The sequence below is a fragment of the Vespa velutina genome, chromosome 9 (assembly GCF_912470025.1).
Source record: "Vespa velutina chromosome 9, iVesVel2.1, whole genome shotgun sequence".
Lineage (NCBI taxonomy): Eukaryota > Metazoa > Arthropoda > Insecta > Hymenoptera > Vespidae > Vespa > Vespa velutina.
The window spans coordinates 4,237,681-4,247,680 of NC_062196.1; positions in this window are offsets into that span (position 1 = coordinate 4,237,681).

Here is a 10,000-nt window from a genome sequence, read left to right on the forward strand (position 1 = left end):
CTGCTTTATCGGCGGCCGATAAACTAACTACAACGTCGTCGGATTTCCATCCTCGTGTTTCTCTCTATGCGCTCTTCTTCTTTTACCTCCCTTTTAACCCATTGTCCCACAACCCTATCTCTCTCTTTCTATCTCATCATTCTGTTTGTCTTCACTCTTTCCTTCTTTCTCTCTCTCTCTCTCTCTCTCTCTCTCTCTCTATCTGTCTCTCTCATCATTCTGTTTGTCTTCGCTCTTTCTTTCTTTCCTTCTCTCTCTCTGTATCTCTCTCTCTCTCTCGTTCGTATACGTCGTCATCGTCCAGCCCGTTACTCGCGATGCGCGCGATGAGCGCTAAGAATAGGACGGTTGGTTATAATACATATGTACATGTAGGAGAGAAAGAGAATTCCTGTCGCGGTGACTATCGCGACCACGTCGCTCGCCACTGGAAATACGTCGGGTATTCGTGGAAATAGTTCTTATAAGGTAAACCGCGAGCTCGTCATATATAGAAGGTCAAGTTTTTAAAAGGAACCCATATTAAATATTTTCGTTATTCGTCATCTGCAAACTACGCACGTAAAATCTAAACTATCCCATTATGTACTATTATTATTACTATCTACTATTGCTACTATTACTCATTTAAGATACGATCAACTTAATCCTTCTTCTTCTTCTTCTTCTTTTTCTTCTTCTTCTTCTTCCTCCTATAATATTCTTCGAAGTTACAATACAAGAGCAATGCCGAGAAAATAATTTTATTCGATTTTAATCGCTTACTCCGTCCATTTGTCCGTCCGTTTGTCCGTTCGTCCTCATTCGTTTTTTAGGATGAAACGCGTGCGCGCGCGCGCCAGCGCGCATTGGCGCAAGCATCGACTACTCCTCCGCGTCATCGTCCTTGTTTTTAAACGACAAATAGAATTTCGGCATGGACCGACCAATCGCGCTTCGAGGAAAAAAAAGGACGAGTGGGAGAGAGGGAGGGGCGGGAGGGAGGGGGGCGACTAACGATTACATTTGCCATTCGTTCATCTCGTCGGTAATCGCGGGATGCGATTCTCTACCCCCTTTGAATTGATACATACATCGTACTTACATACGTATTCTTTTTTTGAGGGACATTTCTACTACGAACGATCAAAAAAAAGATGAAAAAAAAAAGAAAAAGAAAAAGAAAAAGAAAATAAGAGTAAAGAAAAATATCGACGTAAATAAATCGATTATGATATATTTCATCGGTGCAAAAGCACCCCCGAGATTAATTCGAAAATATCAATGTGATTATTACTGTACACGTCTCCGTCCATACGATTACGATGATAATTCTCTTCGTGGAAGTCATATATTATAGTCTATCGAGAAAAAATATTGTAACATCTTCGTCTTCGTGGTAGTCGTCAATGTCAACGTCAACCGTCAACGTCAACCGTCAACGTCAACGTCAACGTCATCGTCATGGCGTGGATAAAAAAGAAACAACAGAAGAAGACGGACGGAGAAGAAGAAGAAGAAGAAAAAGGAAAAGAAAAAAGAGAAAAAACGAGTAGGGGAAGAAAGAGAAGGAAGGAGAAAAAGATTGGGGAGGGGAGCAGAGGGCGGAGGATAAGGGGTTGGGCGGGTGCGGGGTGTGCGAGACATTCGCCATAAAGAATCGAGTTACAAAACCGGGTTGCAAAAGGTCTTTACGAGATGAGGTAGAAGAAGCAGCCTTGTAACCAGCAACGCCGTTGCCCAAGTACCCTGAGATATGTAGAATGAACGAACGGTCGTGGCCGACGGCGATGGCAACGGCAGCAATGGCAGCCGACGTCGTCGTCGTCGTTGCCGTCGTCGTTGCCTCCGTCGTTGCCGGTATCGTCGTCATCGTCGTCGTTGTTGCCGCCGTCGGCCGGCGTTGCTGAGTCACCGCTGCGTTGCCGATACACCACGGCTGCCTTTCGGTCGCGCGCGCCGTTGCTGCTGCCAGCGTCCGTGTGGCGTTGCCGAGTTTCCTGCGCTGTTCCCTTCCCCCTTCCTCCTGTTCTCAGCGCGATGAGCCTAGCGCCGGTCCCTTTCGTCTCTCCTCGCGCAATTCCTCATCCTTCCCGCACCCTTCACCCACACCTTCGATACCCCACCATTGTCGTCTTTGTCGTCTTAGTCGTCTTAGTCGTCATCATTATCGTCATCGTCGTCTTCATCGTCGTCGTCGTCATCGTCGTCTTCGTCTTCGTCGTTGATGCCGCAGCTGCGCTCTCTCGCGTGCTACGCGCGCAGACCGGCGGTTGAGCGAGAGAGATAGAAACACGAGAACGTGGTTATATTGCTCAGGGAGAAAGATACAGAGAGAGAGAGAGAGAGAGAGAGAAAATGAGAGACAAAGACGCCAAGAGGGAGATATCGTCGAGGAAGATAGAACACGAACGCCGCACAGCGCGTTCAAATTTCATTGCGTCGTTCTCCTCCTCTCATTCTCTCTCTTCTCTCTCTCTCCTTTCTCTCTCTCTCTCTCTCTCTCTCTCTCTCTCTCTCTCTCTCTTCTATATCTTGCTCGGCTCTCTCGCGCGTCCGTCGAGCGCGGAATTCACAGAAAACGTCGGTAATGGAGTTTCGTGACGCCAACGGCAGAGCAGCAGCGTCGCGCGCTTTAGCGCCGGACACTATCCGCTCGTACAGCTCTTCCTCCGATGAGGTTTTACCAACAGGGTAGTAAAGATGCACGGGTCCTTTCTAGTGGCCACGATAATATCCTTTCCCCTTCCTCAATCTCTTTTTTTCTTTCCTCTAGTCTCTCATATTTTTTCTTTCTTTTCTTTTCTTTTCTTTTATTTTCTTTCTGTTCCTGGAATATATGAAGAAATTATAAATATATATATATATATATATATATATATATATATATATATATATATTATATATTATATATATATATTTTTATCGTGTTATATATATATAATATATATGTATATATATATTTTTATCGTGATATATATATAATATATGTATATATATATATAATATATATGTATATATATAATATATATATATATATATAACACGATGGAAACGAATCCAAGTTTGGCTCGAACAGCAGACATGTGGCAGTACTTCTCTTTGGCTCGATCGATAGAATCGCGCGAGATACGCCGGTGGCTCTTTTTCGATCCACGCTCTGCGCTTCGTCCACTCCATTAACGCGACTCGATTTTTTTTCTTTCTCTATTTCTATCTCTATCTCTCTTTCTCTGTTATTATCTCTTTCTCTCTCTCTCTCTCTCTCTCTCTCTCTCTCTCTTTTTCTCTCTCTGTCTATCTATTTATCTATCTATTATCTATCTCTTCTTCCTTCGCGCTACGACGTTCACGATGATGATGTGAAAATGGGAGCCAACCAAGAGTCGCATTTCTCTTCGTAGGGCGCGAAAACAGTCCATCCGTCAGGCATGTTTACGAGATATCACCAGTCGTCACTCTAACAAAAGAAACAACGAAATCGTTGACTTAGTTGAGGTTCTCTTTCTTTCTTTCTTTTTTTTCTCCTCTCTAGCATTGCCAAAAATTTCATCGTTGTCTAGTCAGTCAACTATGTCTTTTGTGGGGGAAACAATCTCTCTCTCTCTCTCTCTTTCTTTTTTTTTGTTCCTTCATTTTCAAAAAATATGCGTAATTGTTTTATTTTTCTTTTTTTTTTTTCTGTCTCTCTCTCTCTCTCTCTCTCTCTCTCTCTCTCTCTTTCTCTCTCTCTCTCTCTTAACAATCATAGCGACATAATTATTAATAACATTAGCATGCAAATTCTTTAACGTCTAAATCGAAACACCGAGGTTATCTTCTACTAGCTTTCGCAAATTCGAGCTCCTTAGTATTTTCGGTCTAATCGATTATGTGCGTTTAAAACGATCTCTTGTAAGGCACGTACCACGGATAATGTCGTTTATCCGTGCTTGGAACATTTTTGAAAAGGTAGGGAAGAAACGTGGTATGGAAGGTTATGAAAATGGCGAAGAGTAGGACGATAAAAAGGGCGTACGTGAAATGTATACCTTTCTCTCTCTCTCTCTCTCTCTCTCTCTCTCTCTCTCTCTATAAAATTATATATATATATATATATATATATATATATATATATATATATACATAACATACACACATATATACACCTCATACACGTATGCAACCATAGATAGGTATGTACGTACGCATCGGGATGCAAATGCGAGTGACCCGATAAAGCTCCATTGGGTCATAGAAAGGGAAAATACAACCTACAAACGGCTCCCGCCAAAATACGATTTTTATAGCCTCTCTCCGGCGGCACGCCAGGACGCTTCGTCGTCGTTCTCTCTTTTGCTTTCCGCAATGACGTCCACCTAGTCGCGTTTCTCTCCCTCGGCCTCGATTCTCCTCCTAGATTCTCCAGGCCATCCCCTCAGAGTCGCCACCCACGTTGCCCTCCGCCTCTTTCCCTTTTTTACCCCTTCTACTTTTCCTCCTACTCCATCTCCACCTCCATCTTCCACCCACACCTACACCAACACCCACACCCACACCCACACCCTATTCGACCCCCTTTCAACCCCCTAACTGGGAATAGAAACTCGCGTCGCTCGGAGCTTCGCTCTTCTTCCGCTCCATCCACCCACGGACTCTCCCCCTCTCTCTCTCTCTCTCTCTCTCTCTCTCTTTTCCTTTCTCTCTCTCTCTCACTCTCTCTCTCCCTCTCTCTCCGCACGATGGAATCTATCTCTGAATTAAAGGAAGAGAGGAAGAAGAAGAAGAAGAATAAAAAAAAAGAAATAAAATAAAATAAAAAGAGACTCGTTCGTTCATTCGTTCGTTCGTTCGTTCGTTCGTTCGTTCGTTCGTTCGTTCGTTCTCTCTAAATTCTAAAAATACTCCCGCGATCGACCCCTCGAAAGCGTTCTCCTCGTTCGCTTTCTTTCACCTTCCTGTCTCTGGTACTTCGCGATCGCGACCTCTCCAACTCTTCATCTTCGTTCTGATTCGCCGAAAATTATTCGTGTCATATTGAAATCTAAATTATTTCAAATTAGAATTAAATCGTTATTATCATTATTATTATTTTTTATTATTACTATTACTATTATTATTATTATTTTTTATTATTACTATTACTATTATTATTATTAGTTTTTATTATTACTATTACTATTATTATTATTATTTTTTATTATTACTATTACTATTATTATTATTAATTTATTATTATTATTATTATTATTATTATTATTATTATTATTATTATTTATCGCATAATAAAATTGAAATGATATTGTTCAAGTAGATAAATAGAAAATTCGAGAAATTTTATATCATTCTACCTGTCCATACCATGTAATATATGCATAAATATATATAATATATATATATATAATATACAAAATATGTATAATATATATAATATATATAATATATAAAATATGTATAATATATCTAATAAATATATATATATATATATATATATATAGTATTGAGAAAGATTATGTTATACATATATGCAATGAAAGATCTGTTATTGACAAGAGACATATACGATATACATGTACAAGTGTTATGAAAGAAGTAACCCTACGACTCTCTCTCTTTATCTCGCTCTCTCTCTCTCTCTTTCTCTTTTGTTCTCTCTCTCTTTCTCTCTCCCTCTTTCTCTTACATCTACTGAATAAATATATACCAAAATATATATTTTTAATATATATATATATACATACACCTATATTAAAAAAGAAAGTTAAACATTAATAAGTTATTTCGGATCGTTTATATTATTAATTGATAAACATGTATCTTAGAGTCGAATGATTAAATTGCTTTTAGTCCTTATTTTAAATGCACCGTGGATTAAATCAACTCACCAATTTCAATTTGTCTCTCTCTCTCTTTCTCTTTCTCTCTCTCTCTCTCTCTCTCTCTCTCTCTCTCTCTCTCTCTTCGATTTTCCTCTTTACGTTTCTCAAAAGCGCACATTCGAAAAGATTAAAGGGAATATTCGCAGAAGGGTGGTTGTTGTTGTTAACCTCTAAACGAAGGACCAAGGAAGGTTGATAGGATTTTACTTGGATGGAAAAGAGAGTGTAAGTTCTCATCTTCTGAACGACCTTGAATCTCGAGTCGAATCGATTCAAATCGCTTCTCTCTTCGGCGGCATATATCGACGGCACCGAGTGTTTACGCTTTCCACGTGGCGCCTCACCTCAAACCACTGCCACGAGTTCGTAAAGTCCACGGAGTTTCGCTAAAGTTTCCTAATCGTAGGCTGGGGAATCCCTTCCCCTTCTCCCTCCCTCCCTCCCTCTCTCTTTCTCTCTCTCTCTTTCTCTTTCTCTCTGTCTCTATTTCTATCTCTCTCTCTCTCTCTCTCTCTCTCTCTCTTTCTCTCTGTCTCTATTTCTGCCTCTCTTTCTCTCTTTCTCTCTCTCTCTCTCTCTCTCTCTTAAACTTCCCTCATCCTCCTACAAAGTAAGTATCCCCTATCGTAGTTTCTTCAGGCATTAAACTTTGACAGAGGTACTTGACCGAATTCTAAGACGATATATCAAAAGCCCTGTGCGTTCGTCAAAACGTTAATTATCTACTTCATAAAGCGATATATTACGTAGGATAATACGTAGTGATCTTTCGTATAAACAAAAACAAAAAATATAATGAAATACTACGTCATAAACGAAATTATTACTTTTGTTTAATACGTAAGCTGGTATAAAACAAAATGTTATATGTTTATGCATATACATTGTATAATTACGAGATGGTAATATTTTTCGTCCTATAATTAGAACCGAGAGAGATAAAATTCGTTTGATATTTTGAAATATATTTCTATTGTTTCCAACCCTCGTTTCGACCACCCATACACCTACCGAAAAAAAATATTTGTCGTTGTTATGTAGAATGTTATATGTATGTATATAATATATATATATTTATTTATATATAAATTTATAATATGTATGTAATATATACATACATATATATATATATATATATATATATATATATATATATATATATATATTTATAAACATTTAAACGTGTTCACATTTAGAAATGAGAATTTATAATTACTAGGTATACATTTATCTTGTATGAGATATGGATTTCTCTATAAAATCTACGTTATATATATATATATATATATATATATATGTACATATATATATTTTATATATATTTATATATATATATATATTGTACAGGATTTAAATGACTCTTATCAAAAATTCTTTATAATATATAAAGTAATATATTTATTTATCTGATCGGCTAGATCTTATCAAGAATATTGTTGATTATATAAAATTCTTCTTAATCGTGGAAAAGATTCAGTAACAAAAAGATAGAAAAATATGAAGCCATCATCCCTTCTTTTTCCTCCTTTCAAGATCCTTTCTTTTCTTTTTGCTTTTTTCTATTTTATTTTTTTTTCTTTCTTTTTTTTTTATTCCTACCCTACCAGTCCCGCGAAGCTCTCGGGTTCTCAATTCGCCGGGCTGATCTCACGAACGATGCGCTCGAGGGGTGAACGCGAGCTAGGCGGCCTTCTTCTCTCCAACCCCCGGAGAGACGAGTACAGAGTGAAGGTAAAAGAACGAAGAGATAGATAGAGAAAGAGAGAGAGAGAGAGAAAGAGAGAGAAAAGAGAGAAAGAGAAAGAGGGAGAGAGAGAAAGAGATAGAAAAATAGTAGGAGGGAAGAAAATGAAGACATCGAATGAAGAGGAGTAACTCGACGTTGTACGCTTCGTCGAGAGAAACTCGATCAATGGCCTAGTCCGTGTATATGTATATGCATGTCTGTGTATATATATATATATCATCAACAATGAATTAATACAATTCTTAAATGTATGTATATATGTATGTATACGTAAGTACTTATCTACGCATCGTAGATACTGATAACGATTCTCCTTTCTATATAGTACACGTGTATACGTACACACAAACACATATATACGTACACAATACCTATTATCGAACTTATTCACGCTGAAAATGACATAGACGACGAGAATAATCGTTTAATGAAGAAGTAATTGCACCCTCATTGACTTTTATATTCATCGAAGCAATCGTCCTCTCGTTACATGGAGTTTCAATGAAAAGTGGTGGTGTTGTTGTATCATACGAATACTAGATTTATTCGAACGTTCACAAACGCGTATTTATGTTGCACCCCGTTAATAAGTCCTTGGCTGTTCGTTCGTTTGTTCGTTCGTTCGTTCTATTCGTTCGTTGGTTCGTTCATTCGTTCGTTCTATCGTCGAAAAGCAGTAGTAGGAACAGCAGCAAAAGCAGAAGCAGCAGGAGTCGGTAGCACGAGGACACCGGCATCAGCATCAGCATCAGCATCAGCATCGAGGTAGAACACAGGGAGAGAGAGAAAGACAGAGAGAGAGAGAGAGAGAGAGAGAGAAAGAGAGAGAGAAAGAGATAAAGAGAGAGAGAGAGAGAGAGAGGGAGAGAGGGAGATAGAGAGAAAGAGAGAGAGGCAAGATCCCCACCATTTCGGCTTTCGCTCGAGTTACGAGCATCCCCTTCCCTTTGATTCCGTTAGTTTCCCCTCATTCCTATTCCCTTTCCTCTCCTCGCTCTCTCCTTGCCTCATCGTACTATCGTCTCCTACGCTAGTCCATGTCTCTCTCTCACAGACACACGTATACACGTACATTAGTTAGTGCATATAGTATATGTATACCTATATCTATAGCTATATATATATACTCTGTTAGTACTTTCCTTCATGTATAAGTGAATGTACATGCATATATACATGCAGATATATACATATATATATGTGTGTGTGTGTGTGTTAGTTGGAGCCACCCCTATTCGATAGACGAGAGTAGAACACGTTCGAGCACGAATACAAGCAAAGCTCATCGTCTGCGCGTGCGCACCCCATCTCAAGCATTCCCTATATACATACGTAGGTATACATATATATATATATATATATATATATATATACATAGAAGTACATATACATTAGGTGGGTGTGTTGAGCTCGCCTCGCGTCGAGGTTGCTTCGAACTCATCCCACCTAAAGCGGACCGACCGACTCGGCACACTGCGCTCTCACATCTACGCTCCTAGCTTTTTGTAGAAATACATGTGAACGTGAAAGGTTCGGTAGAGTGCTCGCGCGAGTCTGGCGAATGGAACGAGGGTCTGGGGGAATTATCGAAGTTACCAATACATTCGAACTCTCTTTACGTGAGCACGGAGTACACCGACATAGAAAAAGCTTCGGGATAATGTACGTTCACTACCATCACTACCATTGGCAACACCAATACTACCACCACTAACACTACCGTTATCACTACCACCATCCACCATTACCAACACTATTACGTCACAACCACTACCACTATCAACCCGGAGCACTACCATTATCCTAGTCACCGTCAGCAACGTTGAAAGTATACGATGGTAAAGCGTTCACACGGATACACACCCCCGAAGGATTCGGTGACTATCCGTTCTCCTCGAAACACCCTTCCACCCCCTCGCTCTGACCGGGTTACGCTTGCAAGCGCACTATCACCCTCGTCTCCTACCCTCCGACCCTCTTTCTCTCCTCTTCCTCTTACTCCTCCATCTCATCCTCATCCTCCTCCTTTTCCTCCTCTTTTTGCTCGTCTCCGGAGGACTACTACTGGCCAAAAACTGGAAAACAGCAGAACGGAAAAGCGAAGCAACTACGTAGCTCTTCTTCCTTTGGCTTAGCTCTTCCATTGGACATAGGCTGTTACTGATTTATTCAACAATTGAATTATCCTTTCTAAGCGTTATTTTCTAACAAAATGGATAGCCTCTATCATAGAATGTACACACACACACACGCAATACTGGCTAAATTCCAAATGATATTAAATAATATTTAATTCGATATTGCAATTATTTCTTGTATAAATAATCTGTATTTTCAATATTAATAATCAGCGAAAATAAAATATATTCATAATGAATGATATATATGCCCTCTCTTCTTTTATTATTTTCTTTTC